General features: G+C 42.5%; 1 protein-coding gene across 6 annotated transcripts in view; it reads left to right on the top strand.

The window, feature by feature from the left end:
- The window catches only part of LOC126298875 (tetratricopeptide repeat protein 39B-like), a 335,246-nt gene that overhangs the window by 694 nt on the left and 310,219 nt on the right, over positions 1-24,333 (top strand). The gene's annotated exons all lie outside the window — the stretch shown is intronic.

A 24,333-nucleotide genomic window follows, 5' to 3' on the forward strand; every position in this document is an offset into this window, starting at 1 on the left:
TAATTTATTGCTGCATTAACGACCGTAGTACACATTGTGGAACGTTATTGCCGCATTAACGACCATAGTACACATTGTAGAACGTTTGACAAAATCGCAATCACACTCCTTGCTCAGTCTTATACTTCATCTGTGGCTATCTGATCTGTGTTACTGCTGATTTCGCCTGCTAGAAGCCCCTCGCGGAGAAATTGATTGCATGGCAGTTTTTCCAAAAGAATAGAATTTCCCCTTTTTGTAAGTTGATCGCTGGTGACACTCGTAATATGTCGCACATCATCAACTCTTATAATTAGTAGGAAGATATGTGCTCTGTTGAATATACCTAGATTATGGATGAAGTGGTCATATCCTTGATGCTGTGACAGTCCGGCCACCGTATACCGAAGAACATTGTTACTCAGGTTGTTTTATAACTAACTGTTCTTTCCATTAAATCTGCACATGAAAGAGCAAACATTTATGACCTATCCTAGAATCGTAATATATAAGTTGGGAAGACAGCAACTTTCACTAACTGAATGTTCAATCTTACATTTCTTATTTCATCTGTAATTTAAAAGCAATAGCCATCAACTACCCCTGTTATTGTTGTAGGCCTACGTAGTCCAGATTAGACATCATAAAATTTGTAAGGTAGTGGAGAGCATTTTTTATTTCTTCATCTTTGTTTTTTGCATGTTGTATTTTTCTGTCGTAGTGTAAGGTGTTTCTTTTAATAAGTTTGTGATTTACTTGGAGGAAAAAAAAACCTCTCTTCATAAATGTGCTCAAGGCAGACATTGTAATTACATTCTGCAGAATAAAGAAACTTAACATGTATGTGAAATTGTATCCACATATCTAATATACCATTAATATGAAGCACAATTAACTTGTATTTTTGCCTTTAAAAAACTGTCTGGTCAGATTTAATGACCTTGGCCTTTTACAAGAACTAGGAACTAGCTCTTTATGTAGATAAATGTAGTGATCTGCTTTCCAGTAACTGTAAAAATGTGATAAGTTTTGACTGCAGAATTGATGAGGATGTAATCTTGTAAGTGCACAGTTTTATGGTGGCAGTGCCATTCATTTGCAGATGAGGTACCAAAATTTTGTATACCATATACAACCTTAAAAACTGAAAGTATCCTAAATGGTAAAAACCACTTTCTTGATCCTCAGAACATAACTGGATAGTAATGGTACATGATACTACTGTTTTCAAAATAAATATTGTGTGTTTCACATAAACACCTGTACTCTGCAGTGCACCGTGAATTGCATGGTGGAGGACCATCCCATTGTACCACCTATTAGAGCCTTTTTTTCCACTCAATTCATGTATGCACTGTAGGAATAATGATTACTTAAATGGCTGTGTGCTTGCTGTAATTAGTTTAATCTTGTCTCCACTATCCCTGTGGGAATGATATGTGAGGGGTTGTAATATATTCCTAGATTCATCACCTAAAGTTGCTTTCTAAGTTGGTTTTCATGGGATAGTTTTCATCTGTCTTAAAGTGTCTGCTAGTTCAGTTGTTTCAGCATCTTTGTGACACAGCATGCCCCTTGCTTTTTCAGTTCTTAGAAGTTGATGACTTAAGTTTCATTGATTATATTTTGTTGTTGTCATTTATTGGTTCATTTTGAGCTTTTGTATATTGACATAGTGTATAGGACACAGTGCAGGAAGTGGCTGCATAACAGACTGTGAGATGTTGAGGAGGTTGGGTTCCATTGAAACTGAGCCAATATGTGACCAGTTTGCAAATTGTGCTGTCTCATTTAACACATTTTTTGTGCATTTAATAAGTGTACTTAGATTATATACACACAGGCTGAGCTTTTGAATTTATTATTACATATTCAGATGAACTAGTAGTTTGTAAGAGGGAAAGGAACCTCGATTGGCCTGTTCTTCCCCCACCATTTCTTATGGTATAGTTTCCCCCATGATCCCATAGTTGTGTAATTTTGATATTGTAAACTAACCTAAATGTGAGCCATACAATCCGTAAACTGTATCATTTCTCATGGGAAATCAGTGCTTATAGGTTTTTAATAACAGAGTTCTAAGGTTTGTTAGAAAGAGAGTAGTAGTGCCCTATTGATCAGCCATTTATTTATTTACTCATCTGTAGGCTATTTTGGCAGATATGTCAGATAAATATATAAATGATAAATAAAAATATATAAAATAAAGATATGCTCAGCGTACCTCCAAGGAGGTTGGCCCCTTGTGCAATGAGCGGGAGTAATTTTAGTGTTCTGCGAAGCTTGTAAAACTAGACCACCATGCAAAACCTCAGCTGCATAACACATGCATAGTACACTAGTGTAATGTCTTCCCCCCCCCCCCCCCCCCCAAATGGCTTGGTTCCTCCCTCCGAGGTGTGAATGTTTCTTGGTGACCAGTATTTGGATGACTTGGGATGGGTCATTTACCATGATCCAATAGGTTTCTTTTTTGCTGTTGTGTAATGTTTATTATTTTATTTATTAATTTAAAAAAAAAAAATTCGGATGGGAGATACGGAAAGGAGAAGTACTTTATTTCAGTTCCTATAATAATGTGCGACACCAACAACTACTTCTATGTTTGCACAATTCAGTGCCCCTTTAACCCATACAGGCACCGACTCTGATTCATTTACTTTATGACAAATCCTCGCTCTAAGAATCAACGGCACTGTAGACATATAATAAGATGTACCACAATCTCTGTTATACGCTTCACATATCTGAAATGTGCGGTAAGCAATAACTTCTCGGCTTGTAAAAGTCTCCAGCCCAGATACAATCGCCACTTTACCACTGCGAACTAGAGCCATAGTAACCCAACAATTACCATGTGCACTAGCGTCTGCATTAGTAAGTGTAAGTGTATAAAGCTATTGATAATATAGCTATTACTACGAAGAGTGGAGTAGGTGCGCAAATTATTCTGCTTGGCCCTTCAGTGTTTTGTGGATGCATACTGAATTTTACACTTACTAATGTTGACGCTAGTGCACATGGCAATGGTTGGGCTACTGTGGCTCTAGTAAATGGTCATAAAGTGGAGACTGTATCAGGGCTGGAGACTTTTAACAACTGAGAAGTTATTGCTTATCGCACATTTCAGATATGTGAAGTGTATAACAGAGACAGTCGTTCACCTTGTTATATGTCTACAATGCCCTTGGTTCTTAGGATGAGGAATCATTGTTACTGTCCTTCAAAGTAGTCAGCAGTGTTGTGTAAAACCCATTGCCAGTGACTGGAAAGCGTAGAGTACCATTAGCAGAACCTGTTTTGTTAATGGTACAAATGGAGCGGTCTACTGCCTGTCAAATCTCTGGAACAATTCAGAAGGGAATTCAACAAAATGGTTCCTTTATCTTCGGAATCAAATCAAAGTCGCAGGGACTTAAGCCCGGGGAGTACGGTGGATGGTACAGTAACTCCCAGTCCCATTGACCGAACAGAGCAGCCACAGCTTGCGCTGTATGCATCCGCGACTTTGTACAACAAATTGATGGGTGGGTTGTGCAGAAAGTGTCACAGCTTCTTTTGCAAAGCTGGTCACAGGTGATGCTCCAACAACAGTTTGCCATGGAGGAACATAATGTGTTAGGATAACACTGTCACAATCATACACGAGAATCACCATAGCTTTAGACCGCTCCATTCGCACCATCAACAGAACAGGCTCTGCTAAGAGTATACTACACCTTCCACATTGCTGGCAATGGGTTCTACACAACACTGGTGACTACTTTGAAGGGCAGTAACAGGTGCATACATGTAACTCGTTTGTATCAGTTGTGAATAAATAGTTGCCCTATTTAGGTTCCAACCCTCGTATATAAATAATGTTCTTACCTCTAGATATGTCAGGAACATAACATGGCCTAATCAAAGGAACCATCCACATTAGCAGCAATGGGAAACCATAGAATGTTCGGGTCAGGATAGCCAGGTGGGGCATACACCCTGATCCTGCTGAATGCAAGTCCAGGGCATTAAAACTGGAGGAGCCACATCACAGAGGAAGAGTAATCACATTGTGAGTGCAACAGGCATAGTAAATAAATCAGTGAACGAGAAATTTTTTAAAGTAAAAACACTACTGAAAAAGTGAAAACTCATGAACAACTTATATAACTCTGTGGAAAAGTACAAAATCCATGGCAAGTCAATCAGTGATATAGGTTAATTGTGAGACTTTGATTTAAAATGCCCCATCAAAAATAAAACATCAGAGCACGGTATGTAGCACTGCTAAAAAGTGTAATGCTCAAACACATGAAAACCTGCTGACACTGTCAGTATCAGTAACTACGGCATGAATGCTGTTGCTCTTCTTTTGTTGGAAGCTGATTACACAGTGTCTAATAAGCATCATACTACATACTGACTTTCCTTCAGTGAGAGTCATTGAATGTACAGTCTGATTTAGGTTTGGGCATATTGTTGATGAGACAGTAGAAAAATACGAAAGTATTAAGCTGTAGAAACTCATGTGAACTGAATTTGAAACTGAATTAGCTAATCTGTTAATAAAGTGTTTTTGGAAAACTCTTCAAAAGAGAACTTAGTGTGCATATAACACCTACGTAGAAATAAGATGACAGAATTAGTTCAGAATTGAGCACGTGGTCAAAAGCAGTTCAGTTGACATTTTTGTTGAAAGAGTACAACGATTATAATTTTGTTTCATTTTTGTTTGGTCAGGACATATTAGTTAAGTCAAAGGAGGAGGGTTTGAGGAATATAAGAACAATTTCCTACAAAATAAATCCATGTTGTTGTTGTTGTTGTTGTTGTTGTTGTTGTTGTCTTCAGTCCAAAGAATGATTTGATACAGCTATTTACACTAGTCCCTCCTGTATGAGTCCCTATTTGACTTTTTCAATCATTTAATCATGTTTGCTGTAGTCAGTGCTTGGTCACCATCTACAACTTTTTCCTCATACAGTTCCCCGTCACCTAACTGATTATTTCTTGATGATGCCTCAGGATGTCTCCTTCATTTAAATTTTCCATAAACTGCTCTTCCACCTGATTCTATTCAGTACCTTTTCACTAATTATCCTTTCTACCCATCAAATCTTCAGCATTATTCTTGTATAACATTGAATTTCAAAAGCTTCTGTTTTATTCTTTGCTAGATTGTTTATCACATGCAAGTCAGTTCTGTACAAGGCTGCACTCCAGACAAATACCATCAAGAAAGAGTTTCTAAAAGTTAAATTTGTTAAAAAATTTGCTGTATATTTTATATACGATTTGATATTAATGCGTATTATTTTAATCTCGCACAGCTAATGTTCAGATAGATGTGAATGATTTCTAGATTGACATAATTAGTATTTTTTGATGTTGGTATGTAACTCGAAGAGAAAAATGCTATGAAGTGAGGACACAATACTACTAGAAGCTTTTAGAACCCAAATCCACCAGACCCAATTTTCAGTTGTAAAGAGGTGAGTGGTGAATGGCAAAATAGTTTTAAAGTTTCATGACAAATAGCACTGGGGACTTGTGTTACTGGTCAGTATCCATGATATATTCTGACTCTTTAAACATATACTGATTGATGCATCTGCCTGTGTGGAGAGGCATGCTGCGAGTTCTGCAGATGTATTTCACAATTTTTCTATTATTGTTTGGGGGAGGGGGAGGAAGCTGCTGTCTCTCTCTCTTGCTAATGTGCCCTTGATCTAGGCACTTAAAGATCTTTAACAAATTACGAGAGCTGTTCAATAAAGAATGATCATATTTTTTGTTTTTTGACAACATACCTTTACTCATACTCATAATTTTGATGGTCTTTCTCAAAGTAGTTTCCCATGAATGTGATGCACTTGTCCCATTGTTTCTGCCAGTCTTCAAATACATGCTGGATACCATTTTTTGAGGGGTCCTTCAAAATCTCCTCCACAGCCTTCACCACCGCTTCTGATGATTGATAATGCCTCCCACAAAGGCTTTTCTTCATTTTAGGGAATAGAAAAGTCACTAGGGGCTAAATCTGGACTATAGGGATGTTGAGGGATGCACTTTGTTGATTTCTGCAAGATATTCAGCAACAACATTGGCAATATGCGGCTGCGCTTCACGGAATTGTGGTCTCTTGTGCCTGATATGTATTTGCAATGTTTATAGGACATCCTTGTAGTATTGTCCAGTTACTGATGTGTGTGCAGGTACAACATGCTGATAAACCATTCCATTGAGATAAAGAATGAGATGACTGTAACTTTCCCAGTAGAAGCAACCAGCTCTGCTTTTTTGTGGCTTGGTGATGGAGCTTTGCTGTTTGCTCTCAGGATTAAATGATGTCACCAAGTTTCATCAGCAGTGATTACATTTGAAAGACACTCCGAATCTTCCTCTAAAATCAACTTTAACTGTATGCAGAACTGCATGTGAATGTCCTTTTGTTCAGGAATCAACAGTCCTGCAATCCATCGTGCACAAACACGTGTTGTGCATAATTTTTCTGTCACCAATGTGTAAGTGGCTCCGAATGAAATGTTCAGTATTTCAGAAAGTGATCTTAAGGTAATTCATTGATCCCCTCTCACAGTGACAGGAGCAATGTTGATGTTTCCTTCCGTAAGAGCAGTAACTGGAGCACCGGATCCACATTGCTTTGAAGTTGATCGTATTCCCTCTTTAAACATTTTAAACCACCTTCGGGCTGTGCTGTAGGGAAGAACAGACTCCCTATAGGCCTCCTGTAACATTGTATAGGCCTCAGCCGAAGATTTGTTGAAACAAAAGCAGAATATCAAAGCTGCATATTGTTCCTCGCATGTTACCTCCATTGCAGCGGTAGGCGATACTGAACGTGTCTGACCTTGCCTGCCTCTCACAGGCAGGAACCAGGAGTCCAACAAGGAAACTACTACAGCATGTTTGTTGCACATTAAGCTAACAGAATATCATAATATTAACTTTTAGTGTGAGAAATTATGACTATAAAAAAATTATGTACATTCTTTACTGAACAGCTCTAGTATTACATTTTATTGTTTGTGAATTTGTCTAGAAAGAATGCCCTATTCCCCCTGCAGGTCCGGGGATTAGAATAGTCCTGAGGTATTCCTGCCTGTCATAAGAGGTGACTAAAAGCAGTCTCTCGCGTTTCAGACTTTATGTGATTTTCCCCTCTAGGGTATTAACTCCATTTTTCAAAATTTTCCCAAAGAGCGAGCCAATTGGGGAAGGGTGCCTTACATGGTGCATCGTGTCCATCGTGCCTCAAGATCATTGGCCCACTTTCTCATTGTCACACTGCAGACCAGCTCATTCTCCATTTGTTGGGCGTGGACGCCTTCTTGGGTGCGTTTTCCACCATGTACTATCCAGTGTTGCTTTTTGCACTGATGATAACCATGGACTTCTTTGCACCTCATATCCAGCACAGTAGCCATTCCATTGTGGTGGAGCCACCATGTACCCTGTTGGTTGATCCACCATGCACCCTGTTGGTTGTAGCTCCCTGACAACATAGGGATCACTCTGCTGATGCCTGCGCCATTAACTCTGTACGTATGCCAAGGAGTAGGTGCTCGTCATTCTGGGGCATCGGGACTGCCGGCAATGGCCATTCTGCCAGGTGACCTTTGCTGCAGCTAGGTGCTGCCAGTTTCGAGGGCCCCTGGTCGGAGTGGGTGGCATCATGCTGGATGACGTGCGATGAAGCGTACCACATCATCACTTGCTCCTGATCACTCACTAGCCGTCTCTAAGCATTCCAAGTCTCAGTACAATGCAAGAAAGTACAACCCTAAATCGGTCCTCTCCAAGGTCACTCCATTGGAGGAACGCCAGGATAAGGATGGCAGCCAATCTTATTCATCCCGGTACCTCATATGTACAAGAACGGATGAGGACTCCTTTGTTTCGATGAAGCCACAGTTTTTTGTAGAGCATTTAGAGGACAAGTTTGGCTTGTCCAAAATGCAATCTGGGTCAGTCTTGATCAAAACAGCATCCTCTGCCCGGTTACGGACTTTACTCACTTTTAACAAGTTGTGGGACGTTTCTGTCACCATCACACCACATAAGAGATTAAATATGGTCCAGGATATTATCTTCCACAGGGATCTTCTTTTGCAGTCTGACGACGAGCTGCATGCCAATGTAGAGCGGCGAGGTGTTCATTTTGTGCAGCACGTCCATTGGGGTCCAAGGGATAATCTGGTTTCCAGTGGTGCCTTCATCTTGGTCTTCGAGGATGACACCTTACCCGAGAAGGTCAAGATGATGGTCTACCACTGTGATGTCAAGCCATGTATCCCTCCCTCAATGCAGTGCTTTAAGTGCTGGAAGTTTGCCCATATGTCTTCTCGCTGTACTTCCAGCATCACATGTCGAGATTGTGGACGTTCATCACATCTCAATAATCCATGTGTCCCGCCTCCCATCTGTGTCAACTGCAGAGAGCATCATTCACTTTGCTTGCCAGACTGCAGGATTTTACAGAAAGAGGCCGGCCGGGGTGGCCAAGTGGTTCTAGGCACTACAGTCTGGAACCGCGCGACCACTATGGTCGCAGGTTCGAATCCTGCCTCGGGCATGGATGTTTGTGATGTCCTTAGGTTAGTTAGGTTTAAGTAGTTCTAAGTTCTAGGGGACTGATGACCTAAGAAGTTAAGTCCCCCATAGTGCTCAGCGCCATTTGAACCATTTTACAGAAAGAGAGGAAAATTGTGGAATAAAAGACCTTTGACCGACTGACCTACTCTGAGACTAAGAGAAAATATGAATGCCTACATCCTGTGGCTATGACCTCCTCATACGCCATTGCTACGAGAACAGTTGTAGCGCCATCAATTCTGTGAATTCCAGTCAGCTCTCCTTGATGGTGGGGGGGCACGTATCCCAAGTTGCTCCCGCACAACCTACCTCGGGAGCACTTCCCCGCCAACACCAGTCCCCACTTCTCAGCTGGAGAACCTCTGGCCAGCAAGGGGTCACTTGGGTCACCCCCTTCTCAGGTTTCTCCTAATGGGAAAGATGACGCCTGCCAGTGGCTGAAGTGCCCAAAAGCAGCTAGTTGTAGGGCTTCACGATCATCCTGTCTGGGAGACTGAATCAGTGAAGCCCTCCCAGCCAAAGAAACCAAAGACCCAAGGAGTAGTCAGAAAAGTTGAGAAAGAAGACCCCTAAGACCAAGGAAATTGCGGTGGCACCCACACCATCACTACCTAAAAGGTCTGCGTGGGGATAATGTGTAGATTCTGGCATTGGACACTCACACAATGAATACATCTACATCTACATCTACATCTACATCTACATCTACATTTGTATAGATTGCTCAGGCAATAAGTCGGTGGCAACAGGTGACCCTGAGGCGTAAACTGCCTCAATGAATTTTCCATGCCTTCCCAGTCTCACGATGGCAGTTTTCTCCACCACGTTGCTGAGCTATGGCAACTATTAAGCTTTTCACCTGCTTTCTGCATTGCCCTCCAGGAAACAGGAAACCTGGTTCCTGGCAATGCGGACCCCTGCCTTTCGCAGCTACAGGGGATATTACAAGAACAATAGCGAATATAATAGTGTGTCAGTTGGAGTTCATGTTTATGTCCTGAACTCAGTATGCAGAGAACCTGTGCCCCCTTCAAACCCCTCTTGAAAGTGTGGCTGTCACAATAAGGACGACTCAGGAAATAACTGTCTGCAATATATATCTTCCTCCAGATGGTGCAGTATGCCTGAATGTATTAGCTGCACTAATTGATCAACTCCCTAAACGTTTCCTACTTTTAGAAGAGTTTAATACCCACAGCCCCTTGTTGGGTAGCACCATGCTTACTGGCCGTGGCGGAGATGTCGAAACTTTACTGTCTCAGTTCGACCTCTGCCTCATAAATACTGGGGCCGCCACACATTTCAGTGTGGCTCGTGGTAGTTTCTCGGCCATTGACTTATCAATTTGCAGCTCAGGACTTCTCCCATCTATGCACTGGAGGGCACATGACGACCTGTGTGGTAGTAACCACTTCCCCATCTTCCTGTCACTGCCCTGGTGTCAGGCACACGGATGTCTGTCCAGGTGGGGTTTAAACCACGCAGACTGGGAAACTTTCACCTCTGCTGTCACTGTTGAATCTCCGCCACATGGTAACATCGATGTGATGGTTGAGCAGGCGACTAAAGAAGTCGTTATTGTGGTGGAAAATGCGATCCCTCGGTCTTTAGGGTACCCCCGGCTAAAGGTGGTCCCTTGGTGATCACCAGAAGTCACTGAGGCAAGTAAGGATCATTGGCAAGCTCTACAGCGGCATAAGTGGCACACTTCCCTGGAGCACCACATAACCTTTAAGCGGCTCAATTCCCCCTTTCAACAGCTTATCAAAAGACGGAAGCAGGAGTGTGGGGATGGATACATCTCGACCATTGGGTGCCATACGTCACCTTCCCAAGTCTGGAAGAAGATCAGACTTTTTTTTGGGTACCAGACCCCAACAGGTGTCCCTGGCATTAACATCAATGGTGTGTTATCTACTGACGCAAACGCAATTACTGAGAACTATGCTTGAGCCTCTGCGTTGGATAATTATCCCCAGCCTTTCGCGCCCTCAAACGACGGATGGAAAGGAAAGTCCTCTCGTTTGCTACACACCATAGTGAACCCTATAACGCCCCATTTACAGAGTGGGAGCTCCTCAGTGCCCGTGCACATTACCCTGACACAACTCCTCGGCCACATCGGATCCATGGTCAGATGATTAAACATCTCTCATCTGACTCATCATCATCTTCAACCAGATCTGGTGGGATGGCATCTTTCCATCGAAATGATGGGAGAGCACCATCATTCCAGTGCTTAAACCGGGAAAAACCCGCTTCATGTGGATAACTATCGGCCCATCAGCCTCACAAACGTTCTTTGTAAGCTGCTGGAACGTGTGGTGTGTTGGCCATTGGGTTGGGTCCTGGAGTCACGTGGCCTACTGGTTCCATGTCATGGCGGCTTCCGCCAGGGTCACTCTACCACTGATAATCTTGTGTCCCTTGAGTTTGCCATCCAAACAGCCTTTTCCATATGCCAACACCTGGCTGCAGTCTTTTTTTGATTTACAAAAAGCATGTGACATGACCTGGCAACATCATATCCTTGCCACATTATACGAGTGGGGTTTCCAAGGCCCGCTCCCAATTTTTAATCGCAATTTCCTGTCACTTCATACTTTTCATGTCCAAGTTGGCGCCTCCCATGGTTCCCCCCCATATCCAGGGTCCTGGGGTCCTGCAGGGCTCTGTATTGAGTGTCTCTCTCTTTTTTAGTGGCCATAAATGGTCTAGCAGCAGCTGTAGGGCTGTCCGTCTCACCTTCTCTGTATGCAAATGACTTCTGCATTTCGTACTGCTCCACCAGTACTGGAGTTGCTGAGTGGCATCTACAGGGAGCCATGCAAAGGTGCAGTCAAGGACTCTAGCCCACAGTTTCCAGTTTTCAGACGCAGAGTTGTGCATTATGAACTTCTGTCAGCATCTTACCTTTCATCCGGAACCAGAACTTTACCTTAATGATGATCCACTCACCATAGTGGAGACATATCGATTCTTAGGACTGCTTTTTGATGCCGAATTTACATGGCTTCCTCACCTGCATTGGCTTAAACGGAAATGCTGGCAGCACCTCAGTACCCTCTGCTGCCTGAGGAACACCAGCTGGGCTGCAGATTGCTCTATGCTGCTTCAGCTCTACAGAACCCTTGTTCAATCCCACATTGACTATGAGAGTGTAGTGTATGGTTCAGCAGCACCCTCAGCATTGCGTTTACTCAACCCAGTGCACCACTGTGGTGTTCGCGTAGCGACAGGAGCTTTTAGGATGAGTCCAGTGACCAAGCGTCCTTGTGTCAGCTGGAGTGCCTCCATTGCAGGTTAGGCGTGCACAACTGCTAGCCAGTTATGTTGCACACATTTGTAATTCTCCTGCACATCTGAATTACTGTCTCTTTTTCCCCGCCCACAGCGGTTCATCTCCCTCATCAGAGGCCCAGGTCAGGGCTTACAATTGCATTTACTTCTCTCCGAACTGGAATCCTTGACTTTACCACCTATACTTGAGGTTCATTCACGAACACCCCCATGGTGTACACCTAGGCCGTGGCTTTGCCTGGACCTTTCACATGACCCTAAGGACTCAGTTAACTCTGCAGCTCTGTGCTGTTACTTCCTCTTGATTTCTGATTTCTGTTGGCTGATGGTCACATTGGCTTGTCCTATGTTCATGAAGGACATATGGAACAGCACTCCTTACCAGATGGCTGCAGTGTTTTAACTGCCGAGCTGGCGGCCATATCTCATTCTCTTGAGCACATCCGCTCATGTCCAGGCGAGTCATTTCTCCTGTGTAATGACTCCTCGAGCAGCCTACAAGCTATCAACCAGTGCTACCCTTGTCATCCTTTGGTAGTGACCATTCTGGAGCCCATCTATGCTCTGGAATGGTCCAGTCATTCAGTGGTGTTTGTCTGGACCCCAGGTCATATAGGAATCCCAGGCAACGAACTTGCCGACAGGCTACGCGGAAACCACTTATGGAAATCAGCTTCTCTGAAGCTGACCTGCATTCAGTATTACACTGCAAGGTTTTGCAGCTTTGGGAGACAGAATGGCATAACCTCAGTACGCACAACAAGCTGTGTGCCATTAAGAAAACAACGAATGTGTGGAAGAATTCCATGCGCACCTCTTGCAGGGGCTCTGTGGTTCTCTGTTGGCTCCACATTGGCCATACATGGCTGACACATAGATTTCTCCTCCGTTGCGAGGACCAACCTCAGTGTCGTTGTGGCTCACGATTGATGGTCATCCATATCTTGCTGGACTGCCAACTTTTAGCCGCTTTACGGTGGACTTTTTAACTTTCCCAGCTCCCTGCCCCCGGTGTTGGGCAACAATGCCTCAGCAGCAGCTTTAGTTTTACGTTTTATTTGTGAGGGTGAGTTTTATCATTTGCTCCAAGTTTTAGTACATTTCCTTTGTCCCTATGTGTCCTCTATCCTAGTGCTTTCAGGGTGGAGGTTTTAATGTGTTGCAGACCGGCTGGCTTTTCTTTTTATCCTCATGGTCAGCCAGGCATGGTAACCTGGTTTCTTGTTTAAACCTCTTCTACCTGTTTCTTGCATCTTAGTGGTTTTCTTGTCCACTTTTGTCCATTAAATTGTTTGTTACCCTTCAGTCTTTCTTGGGATTTTTTCCTTTCATTCTGTTTTGTGTTGCAAGTTTCATTCACACCCTTGTGGCATTTTTTTCTTCAGAACAACTGACCAATGAGCTCGTAATTTGGTCCCTTCTCCCCCTCTTTTAAACCAGCCAACCAACCAACCAATTCCATATTCATGAGTAACAATATGTATACATAGTATATCAAATTTTTACATATTTTCTATGGTGAACACAAATGTGCTGTTTGATTTACATCTTCAGTTTCTTTAAAGATTTTTAGTAGATACTAATGCAGCAGTGACAAGGCATTAAGGATTTTGACCTGAAACATTAAGCCATAGGGCAGTTAATTTTTAATGTCTGGTTCACAGTAATATAAAACTTTCTGAAGCTGTTGAAACTATTTATTCATAAAATTTACTATTCCACTTTTGTTGGTGTGTGTAAGTATCCATTGGTATCCCTAAGATGAGTATCTGATGTTGAAATCTTTTACATTAATAACATTAAATGACTGCATGTGTTGGATATTTAAAAATAATCTGTGACATATGCAAAATCACAAAAAGACATTGGACTCTAAAGATGACGATGACTCAGATCTCCTTATGGCTATCGAGATTTAGTTTCTCCGTGTTTTCTCTAAATAACTTAAGTCAAATGTTGGGATGATTCATTTGAAAAGGGCACAGCCAATTTCCTTCCACATGCTTTCCCAGTCTGATCATGAGCTCCATCTCTAAGGAACTCATTGCCCCCTTGTTTTTCACTTGGAGACTCTTGTCACATCTATTAGGCTCACTGGTTTCTCTTGCACCCTCAACTTATTAAATTGTTGTTACCTACTCCAGTAGAATGTGAATAAAACACACTCGTGTTATTTGCTATTCTCGTGTGTGCGACACACACACACACACACACACACACACACACACACACATACACACACACACACACACACACACACTCTTTTTGTGTAGGACACTGATACAATGCTATAAATACAGTCTCAACCATGCTGTGGACCTAGTGTTGACAACATACTACAAATATAAACATTGAGTCCATAAAAATATATTTCACTTACTCTAAGAATGTTCCATTGATGAATCATTGTACTGGGTTTGTGGGAAGGTGCTGTCAATGAGTATAATTTGGGCAGTTGATTGTCAGTTAAATTGTATTGCAAGAGTGAAGAATGCTGGATAGTCGTAAACAATAGTAACAAACATTGGAATGGATGTTTCAGCAGCGAATAGTGTTCTTGTCAGTGATCCAAGAAAGATGTTCGTGCTCATAATCTTCCTTCAGAAGCATATTACCGTAAAGATTCCTTCCTAGATCATCCCATCAGCCATTTGTAGCAGTATAATGACAATAGCAGGAATTGGGACCAAATTGCACCTGGTGTCACCTAGGCCCATCAAATTATTTGCTGTAAGCTAGGCTGGTGTCACTCATCAAGATTCCTCTCAAACGATGTTACTGTACAGTTTCATACCAGAGTATACTAGGCAGTGATGCACAATGCCAGTTCTAAGCCTTGTGATGTAGGAATCTGTAATCAACAATGACCTTCCAATGCCCTAGATTACATTACATTAGATTAGATTAATACTTGTTTCATAGATCATAAATACGACACTTCGTAATGATGTGGAACGTGTCAGGTTAATGAAAGATGTCTATACAAGGATATTACATTACACAAAATATTGCATAACACTAATGCTTAAGTTAGTTTTTTCCCTCCCTTCATTTATATCTAAAAATTCAGCCAATGAGTAGAAGGAGTTGTCATCTAGAAATTCTCTTAATTTATTTTTAAATGTTGGTTGACTATCTGTCAGGCTTTTGATGCTGTTTGGTAGGTGACCAAAGACCTTTGTGGCAGCATAATTTACCCCCTTCTGTGCCAAAGTCAGATTTAACTCTGCATAGTGTCAGAAGAGCGATTGGGCGGTAGTTGTTGACATCCGACGTATCCCCCTTTTTATGCCATGGTTTTACAATGGCATATTTCAGTCTATCGGGGGAAAAACACCCTGCTCTAAAGAGCCATTACATACGTGGCTGAGAATCCTACTTATCTGTGAGGAACAAGCTTTAAGTACCTTGCTGGAAATGCCATCAATTACGTAAGAGCTTTTACTTTACAGTGAGTTTATTATTTTACCAGTTTTCAACTGTTTCGGAGAGGCACAGCCGTGTTACTCCTGGTGCAATGGTGGGAGGAGTCATCGGATATGACTTCAGGTCACAACTGGTAGTGATTGCGGGAACATGGTCGACACAAACAGGACAATACTCGTCCACACATGGCATGTGTGTCTGTAAACTATCTGCTTGATGTTGAGGTGCTCCTATGGTCAACAAAATCCCCAGATATATCATCGTCCTAGTACCTTTATATAGGCTATCAAGGACGAGTTACAACAATTGTTGGCCGGTTTCCTCAGAATAGGACGGCTTTATGTCACTCTCCTAACCGAATCGATGCACGTATTAGGACCAGAGGGAGTACGACGTCATGCTGATAAATGAACTCATACTGCCAAGTTGTAGACATTACACTTGATTTTGTAATTACTGGAATAACATCACATACTATATCAACCTGTGAAGCCTCGTTTCTTCTACTATTTTTGTGGGGGAGGGGGGGGGGGGCGGCAGTGCAGCATCACAGTTATATATTTTATTCCAGTTTAACTATATAGCGTGGTCAACATTGACAAAGGCATATTTTTATGGACGATTTCGCGTTTTAAATGGAGGCAGAGAGTGAACCCTGTTGTCAGCACACTGATTTACCTAGAAATCCATCGTGGAGTTGCTCCCAGATTTTAATTCTTTATGGACAGTATGACTCGGAAATGAGTACTGTCGTCAGTGAAATACACGCAGCCGGCCGGTGTGGCCGTTCGGTTCTAGGCGCTACAGTCTGGAACCGAGCGACCGCTACGGTAGGAGGTTCGAATCCTCCCTCGGGCATGGATGTGTGTGATGTCCTTAGGTTAGTTAGGTTTAATTAGTTCTAAGTTCTAAGCGACTGATGACCTCAGAAGTTAAGCCGCATGGTGCTCAGAGCCATTTCTGAAAAACACGCACGTGTTACATGTAGCGCATTTACTGTGGCATTACTACACGCAGTATTATTATTTCAGTTCCATTTCAGGTGACATGAGTTGGCTTCAGTTAATTACGTTGGTTAGTTGGTTGGTCTAGGGGAGGGGACCGAACAGCTAGGTCACCGGTCCCATTGGATTAGGGAAGGATGGAAGGAAGTTGGCAATGCCCTTTCAAAGGAATCATCCCAGCATTTGCGTTAAGCGATTTAGGGAAATCACGGAAAATCTAAATCAGGATTGCCGGATGCGAATTTGCAGCGTCGTCCTCCCGAATGCGAGTCCAATATGTTAACTATTGCACCACCTCGCTCGGTATTTAATTACGTTAAGATAGCATACTACAGATGGTAATTCTTATTCACGTTTAAAAAACTCCGAAGAGACGGCTGAGGCATATGATTTAAGACAAAAGGCGGCCTCAAATGTCGGGAAGTACCCCAAAAGAGGATGAAAAATGTTGACATGTGACGTCGGTGCAGTGCAGCAGTTGAGCCTATCGGTCTGTCGCACGTGGTCTGCGTGCGCTACTTCAGCGCGTGGGGCTCAGGATTCAAGCCTTGCTTCTGAAAGGCATTATTTTTTCTTTCACTGCATTAGACAGTTATGTGGCTACATTGAGGTAAGATTTTCTGTTTTATTTACGGGTCTCCGCTAGTTTATTGTGAAGTACAGAACAACAAAAACCTAATGTGTTGAATCACAAGTAAACGAATTTAAGTTTCCGAGTTTCGTCGTCACCAGTAAATGATCTATGTGTTCTTTGCTAAATGTCTGTAAATAAAAAGGGACAAAAGAAAAGAAACACAAAATGAGTACAGCTTTTGCGTGACTACAGCGAGAACAATTTTGTAACTCCTACTTTTACAGCAGATCACAAAAATTTGCAGCGATGCGTAGCGCTGCCCCTACCGGCTCGTGTAGGATCGACAAGCCGAAGCGCTGGTGACGTCATATGGTAAAGATTTGTTACGAACTTGAGTTATTTCCCGAAATTTGCGGTCTCGTGTGTCTTTAATTGTCGCAGCGGCGTCTACGTTCATTCGGGTGTTTTTAAACGTTAATAAGAATCACCCTGTGTATTACTACTGCACCAGTTAAATTTTGGTAAGTTTGTAAAATGACAGAGAATTTTGTCGTAAGACGCTGCCATTGATAGATCTAAGAACGATTCAGTTAACCGTCGTAAACGAAGTTTGAACTGTATGTGTCACGTTGTGAGAAATAAATGCGAACTCCTAACTGAAGTGGCTAGTATAATACCTGCTACGGAACATTACACAGGATGTTTAACAATTCGGGTGACACTCTTGTAGAGGTTGTAGAAGGGACTTAATGGCTCAAGCTTTACGTAGGACCCTTTTCTGGAAACTGCGCCTATAAATGTATATACAGGGTGATTCTATAATGATGGTGATGATGATACTACAGACTTTCAAGGATGATAAAAAGATCAATGTATCAATTTGAGATAAGGGTTCCTGATTCGGAAACGAACGAGTCGAAAGTTGCAGGCGAAAATCATTCTGATACCTCTGACACTGGAATACATATGCTGATACTGTTGTTGATAAAATTGTAGAGTAGGCAGCTTTCAGAGGTGGTGGTATGGACCAAAACTAGGTAAAAAGTTTATTAAACATGGGCTGTAAAATGCACACCTTATGAGCTACGAGCACTTGTCTAATACAGGAGATGTGTTTCACACCAGCGAACATGAGCAAGTTCTCATAGCTCCTCAGCTAAGCATTTTAGAGCCCATGTTTATTTGACGTTTTTTCCTTGTTTTGGTCCAAACTGTCACCTCTGAAAGCTGCTTTCCCTACAATCTTGGCAACAACAGTACCGGTGCATGAATTCCACTGATAGAAGTATCAGTTTGGTTGCGATTATAACTCGTTCCTTTCCGGTACAGGGACCCTTAGCTCAAAATGATACATTTATCCTTCTCAATCATCTTTGACAATTTGTAATATCATCATGGAATCACCCTATGTGTACATACATTTACAGGCGCTGGCATCTACAACTTCGACGATCTGTACAGTTGTTGAATGAAGTTTCCAGACTTGGGTTCTCATGTAACACTTCAACTACTAAGTCCCCTCTGCCAGCTATAGAAGTGTGTAAGATGAATTGTGGGACACCCTCCGTATATAAAGATTAGTGCTGTTAAATACACACATCAAAAAAAGTTTTGCATAACCCCAGTTCCCGGAACTGCTGAAGATAAACGTTCACTGTGGATATAGTGTCACAACACAGTCCCTTTGACTCTTCAGAGATGCCACTAAACCCGTCCAAAGATGTGAAAAACCATATATGAGCAGCGCCTGTTACATGGAGGGGGTCCGACAACCGATCAGTTCCAGTCGTTCCACCAGGAAGGAGGTACACGGCTCGTGTTGAGTGTAGTTCAACCATGCCTAGACGGTCAGTACCGTGGTTCGATCGCGTCCACCTTGTTACTTTGTGCCAGGAAGGGCTCTCAACAAAGTGTCCAAGCGTCTCGGAGTTAACCAAAGCGATGTTGTTCCGACACGGAGGATATACAGAGAGACGGGAACTGCCGATAACATGCCTAGCTCAGGCCGCCCAAGGGCTACTACTGCAGTGGATGACCGATACCTACGGATTATGGCTCATAGGAACCGTGACAGCAACGCCACCATTTTGAATAATGCTTTTCGTGCAGCCACAGGGCGTCGTGTTACGACTGAAACTGTTCGCAATAGGTTGCATGATGCGCAACTTTACTCCCGACGTCCATGGCGAGGTCCATCTTTGCAACCACGACACCATGCAGAGCGGTAGAGATGGGCCCAACAACATGCCGAATTGACTGCTCAGAATTGGCATAACGTTTTCTTCACCAATGAGTGTCGCATATGCATTCAAGCAGACAATCGCAGGAGACATGTTTGGGGGGCAACCCTGTCAGGCTGAACGCCTTAGACACACTGTCCAGCGAGTGCAGCAAGGTGAAGGTTCCATGCTGTTTTGGGGTGGCAATGTCGGCGGCCGACGTACGCCGCTGGTGGTTGTGGAAGGCACCGTAACGGCAGTACGATACGTGAATGCCATCCTCCGACCGATAGTGCCACCATATCAGCAGCATATTGGCGAGGCATTCGTCGTCTTGGACGACAATTCGCGCCTCCATCGTGCACATCTTGTGAATGACTTCCTTCAGGATAACGACATCGCTCGACTAGAATAGCCAGCATGTTCTCTAGGCATGAACCTCATCGAACATGCCGGAGATAGATTGGAAAGGGCTATTTATGGACGACGTGATCCACCAACCACTCTGAAGGATCTACGCCGAATCGCCGTTGAGAAGTGTGACAATGTGGAGCAACAGTGCCTTGATGAACTTATTGATAGTATACCACGACGAATACAGGCATGCATCAGTGCAAGCGGACGTGCTACTGGGTATTAGAGATATCGGTGTACACAGCAGTCTGGACCACCACCTCTGAAGGTCTCGCTATATGGTGGTACAACATGCAATGTGTGGCTTTCATGAGCAATAAAAAAGGGCGGAAATGATGTTTATGTTGATCTCTATCCAATTGTCCGTACAGGTTCCGGAGCTCTCGAAACCGAGGTGATGCAAAACTTTTTTTTATGTGTGTAATTAGTTTTTAAGGAATTAATTGCTTGGCAGATTTGATGAAGTACATGGAAACTCTGCATAAATAATTAAGGCAGATTACTTTTGAGTGAATGAGTTTAAACGTGACCTGTAGAAGCACCGAAGACGAAAAGGGATTCTGCGCCCCCCCCCCCCCCCCCCAAATAAGTCATTTGAGGCCACTACTACAGGGATCGTTGGGAAAAGTCTTTGTTTTAAGGCTGAATGTAAACTAGCTATGATATCGTACGGCCGTAGTAGTAGTACGACTTACTCTCACGTATTCGTCAGACTGTCCCATGTTTGACAAACAACATATTGTACCTGTTCCCTTACCTTTACAATTCTCTTTTTTTAGACGAAGACTAAGGCGGCGCAGAAAAAGGAAGAAGTATTGGACGAATGTGCTGCATAAAAGGAGAGGACAACTTACTGTATTGACACTATACGTGGGATTATGTAAATAACAGTCGTGATAGGTTATACTGGCCGAGCGAGGTGGCGCAGTGGTGAGACACTGGACTGGCATACAGGAAGAAGTTGGCTAAGACTCCCGTCCGGCTATTCAGGTTTACGTTTTCATTCGCTTATCTTTTAGGGAAAGATACGTTCAGTTTCTTTTCCAGGCTTGTGCTCCGTCTCGAATGACCTCGTCATTGACGGGACGTTAAACTCTTCCCCATTTCTGCTTTAGAACAAACAAAAAAAAGTAACTCCATTCTGACAAGTATGTAATTCCAAGTTAGGAAGTTCAACAAGCATGTGTCAGAGGCTAAAAAATTTTAAGAGAGTGTGTTTGCTGTAATGTTCAGCAAATTGCGGGTGTTATTGAAGGCTTTTGAAGAAAGCTCTTATCGTGCGAATATTAGAATAAAATGTATATGTTTACTGTATAACGTAATAATTGATAAGGAAGGGTTTGCAGACAACAACACAGCCGCCGGTGTGGGTCCTTAGTTATTGTCAGACAACTATGCAACCCACGTGGAAACCAAGGTGTTAGGATATAGGTTAAGAGAGATACATTCAAAACTGTACTTGATGGGAACTGATTCGGTTCAACAACAGTGCAAGAGTGTGAAAGAGTCCCTGGTGAAGTGTCTTGATGAAGATATGTTGCAGTGTCTCTTATTTAACGGTTTGAGTACCACTGGTTTCTGCCTCAAACCACCATTTTATTAATCTTCTGTTTGAAGTACCAGTGTCTTTCACATGGAAACTGACGATGCTATTGCAATACAGACATCTAGTTGCATACTGAGGTACTTCTACGAATGTAGTGCATTATAACAGTCATTTACAGTGTTCAAGGCAACAGTCGGCGCGGAGATTGTGCTACATGATTGTAGGAGATTTTGACATATTTTTTGTATTGATCATACTGAGATCACAGACAGTAAACGTATTTATATCTAAAGTTATTGTAACATAAATTTGAGTTTTTGCTACTGGTTTTGAAATGGAACCATGGGGTCAGTATTTACTTCTGATATAAATTTATTAAATTTTAGACCAATTTTTACTTGTTATTTAGGCCTGTAATTGTTTTAGGCGCTATGATTTCATCGAAGTTTCGAGATGTGGGATTGTTTTCAAACATATCACATTAAATCATGGGCGTGTGGAAACTGTATATCCCGGTGGTTCCAAAGTGGAACCACCTCCTTAAAACAGTTGATTATTTGCTTTTTGCACATTTTATCTTGTATTCGTTGCTTATTGTGATACTAGAGATTACTTTTGTAAAAAAAATAAGATAATATTTTTTTCATATTGCTGGAATTCAAAACTGTTAAGAGGAATTTTAGACGTTTTCTGAAAGTGACACGAATAACGATGTAATTTTGAAATTTATCGCTGTAAATACTCCGTGTCGTTGACGCTAAAACCACTGCGAATAATTTATATTATCATCTTACTAAATCAGCATAACAGTCTAATACCATGTAATAAAATCAACTTTCAAAATACTCCTGTTAACTTGGAGGCTATGTTAATAACACTTACAGAGCAAGTTCATTTCTGAGGAAGTTTGCAACCATTAAGCTCTTTGCTGGTCAGGTTAGTGATATTTGGAATCACTCTGGGCATAATAGTTTGTGTTCGTAAATGAAGCTAAACGGCTTTTCCGTCTCGATTGCACGTAACTGAAGGGTCGTACGACTTTTTGCTTAAATATTCCAACATAATGGAATGTGATTGCACGTCGGATGTATAGGCCCGCAGGGATACAACATATTGTTGGTATCGATGGTGCGAAGGTGTGAGACTTCGGGCAACTGAAAGTCGTACGACGAGGACGACGACGCAGAGGAGCACAGAGTGAAAGTGTATTAGTTGCCTAGGGCTGCAGACACAGCATTACTTTCAGAACTCCGAGAGCCGATGTCAAGCCTTGTCACGTAATCAACACGAACGTAATACTAGATAACTTGGAGTTTATACAAAGAGATGCCGACAGTCTTTTCTACCGTGCCCCATCCACGGATGGAGCGAGGAGAGGTAAATTATTTGGTACATCCTGCATCCTCCGTCACACACCGCACAGATGTATAGGGGTTGGAGACAAACATGGAAACACTGCGGGAAATGTGTGCTTGAACATAAATGCAGATGCTAGCCAATCCTACACGTTGCGCTGTTCATTTGACCACCAAGAACAGCATACGTTGTGTGTCCTTAATAAGAGTATGTTGCTAACGTCAGTCGTGCTCAGAACAGTGTCGGAACGAAGTTGGTGCTCGTGTGGTGGGTGCTTCCGTAGCCGAGGTGGCCGCAGTGGCACTAGGCGTCATGTCGAAGATTTATACAGCGTCTACAGGGAAAGCGGGAAAATACAGGGGTATGTTGACTGATAATGACGGACGGTCGCTTAAGAAAGGCAAGTCTTTCGGTCCACATGGTATACCAATCAGGTTCCTTTCAGAGTAAGCACACACTTGATGAAAGGTATGTTCCTAAAGACTCGAAAGTAGCACAGGTCACACCAATATTCAAGAAAGGAAATACGAGTAACCCATTGAATTACAGACCCATATCACTGACCTCGATTTGCAGTAGGATTTTGGAGCATATACTGTACTCTAGCATTATGAATCACCTTGAAGAAAATGATTTATTGACACATAACCAACACGGATTCACAAAGTATCGTTTTGCAACACAGCTAGCTCTTCATTCCAATGAAGTAATGAGTGCTGTCGACAAGGGATCTCAGATCGATTCCATATTCCTAGATTTCCGTAAGGCTTTTGATACCGTTCCTCACAAACGACTATTAATCAAATTGCGTGCATATGGAGTATCGTCTCAGTTGTGTGACGGGATTCGTGATTTCCTCTCAGAGAGGTCACAGTTCGTAGTGATGGGCGGTAAATCATCGATTAGAACAGAAGTGATATCTGGCGTTCCGCAAGGTAGTGTCATAGGCACTCTGCTGTTCCTGATTTACATAAATGATCTACGTGATAATCTGAGCAGCCCCCTTAGATTGTTTGCAGATTAAAGTGATATCAGGTGTTCCCCAGGGAAGCGTCCTGGGACCTTTGCTGTTAGTGATCTATATAAATGACCTAGGTGACAATCTGAGCAGTTCTCTTAGGTTGTTCGCAGAGGATGCTGTAATTTCCCGTCTAGTAAGGTCATCCGAAGATCAGTATCAGTTGCAAAGCAATTTAGAAAAAATTGCTGTATGGTGTGACAGGTGGCAGTTGACGCTAAATAACGAAAAGTGTGAGGTGATCCACATGAGTTCCAAAAGAAATCCGTTGGAATTCGATTACTCGATAAATAGTAAAATTCTCAAGGCTGTCAATTCAACTAAGTACCTGGGTGTTAAAATTACGAACAACTTCAGTTGGAAAGACCACATAGATAATATTCTGGGGAAGGCGAGCCAAAGGTTGCGTTTCACTTGCAGGACACTTAGAATATGCAAAAATTCCACCAAAGAGACCGCTTACACTACACTCGTTCGTCCTGTGTTAGAATATTGCTGCGCGGTGTGGGATCCTTACCAGGTGGGATTGACGGAGGACATCGAAAGGGTGCAAAAAAGGGCAGCTCGTTTTGTATTATCACGTTATAGGGGAGAGAGTGTGGCAGATATGATACATGAGTTGGGATGGAAGTCATTACAGCATAGACGTTTTTCGTCGCGGCAAGATCTATTTACGAAATTTCAGTCACCAACTTTCTCTTCCGAATGCGAAAATATTTTGTTGAGCCCAGCCTACGTAGGTAGGAATGGTCATCAAAATAAAGTAAGAGAAATCAGAACTCGAACAGAAAGGTTTAGGTGTTCGTTTTTCCCGCGCGCTGTTCGGGAGTGGAATGGTAGAGAGATAGTATGATTGTGGTTCGATGAACCCTCTACCAAGCACTTAAATGTGAATTGCA

Source organism: Schistocerca gregaria, chromosome X, assembly GCF_023897955.1.
Source record: "Schistocerca gregaria isolate iqSchGreg1 chromosome X, iqSchGreg1.2, whole genome shotgun sequence".
Taxonomy (NCBI): Eukaryota; Metazoa; Arthropoda; class Insecta; order Orthoptera; family Acrididae; genus Schistocerca; species Schistocerca gregaria.